This window comes from Nycticebus coucang, chromosome 4, assembly GCF_027406575.1.
Source record: "Nycticebus coucang isolate mNycCou1 chromosome 4, mNycCou1.pri, whole genome shotgun sequence".
Taxonomy (NCBI): domain Eukaryota; kingdom Metazoa; phylum Chordata; class Mammalia; order Primates; family Lorisidae; genus Nycticebus; species Nycticebus coucang.
In genome coordinates, this window is record NC_069783.1 from 46,084,440 (window position 1) to 46,085,510 (window position 1,071).

The window sequence follows — 1,071 nt, forward strand, 5'->3', positions numbered from 1 at the left end:
ACTGCAACAAAAAATAGCCAGGCGTTGTGGCAGGTGCCTGTAGTCCCAGCTATTCCAGAGGCTGAGGCAGGAGAATCGCCTAAGCCCAGCAGTTGGAGGTTGCTGTGAGCTGTGACGCGACAGCACTCTACCAAGGGCAATAAAGTGAAACTCTGTGTCTAGGGGAAAAAAAAATCATTCATCTAGAGTGGGGAGAGAAAACTGGCAAATGAAAAATGTTATAAATCTTTCAGATATACTCCTGACTGACTCTCTCTTCCGGCTCTGATCATAGTGGATCAAGGTGAAAAGGACAACCCCATGTGGGAACTTCGCATCCACAAGCTCTGCCTCAACATCTGTGTGTGGGAGAGTGGAGACAGACTGACATGGGCAGCGAAGGCATTGGAGCAGCTCACCGACCAGACCCGTGTGTTTTCCAAAGCTAGACACACTGTCAGATGCTTTGGCATCAGGAAAAATGAGAAGATTGCAGTCTCCTGCACAGTCAGAGGGTCCAAGGCAGAAAAAATCCTGGAGAATGTTCTGAGGTGTGAGAATATGAATTAAGAAAAAATAACTTCTCAGATACTGGAAACTTTGGCTTTGGGATCCCAGAGCACATCAATCTGGGTATCAAATATGACCCAAACATTGGTATCTATGGCCCAGACTTCTGTGTGGTGCTGGGTAGGCCAGGTTTCAGCATCACAGACAAGAAGCGCAGGACAGGCTGCACTGGGCCCAACACAGAATCTGCAAAGAGGAGGCCGGGCACTGGGTCCAGCAGAAGTATTATGGGATCACCCTTCCTGGCAAATAAATTCCCGTTTCTATCCAAAAGGCCAATAAAAATGTTTTCAGTGAAAAAAAAAAAAGAAGAAGAGGAAGAAGATTAGTTTCAAGATGAAATCTTTTTCTTCAGACAGAGTCTCACTTTGTCATCCCCCTCCCCTCACCCCAGTCCCTATAGAGTGCTATAACAACATAGCTCACAGTAATCTCAAACTCTTGGGCTCAAGCCATTCTTTTCATTCAGCCTCCCAAGTAGCTGGGACTACAGGCACCTAGCACAAGGCCCGGCTATTTTTA

The 1,071-nt window shown here is 46.7% G+C and overlaps 1 pseudogene; it reads left to right on the top strand.

The window, feature by feature from the left end:
- The first annotated feature begins 270 nt into the window (after window positions 1-270).
- LOC128584295 (60S ribosomal protein L11-like) lies at window positions 271-802 on the top strand (annotated as a pseudogene).
- Window positions 803-1,071: the final 269 nt, after the last annotated feature.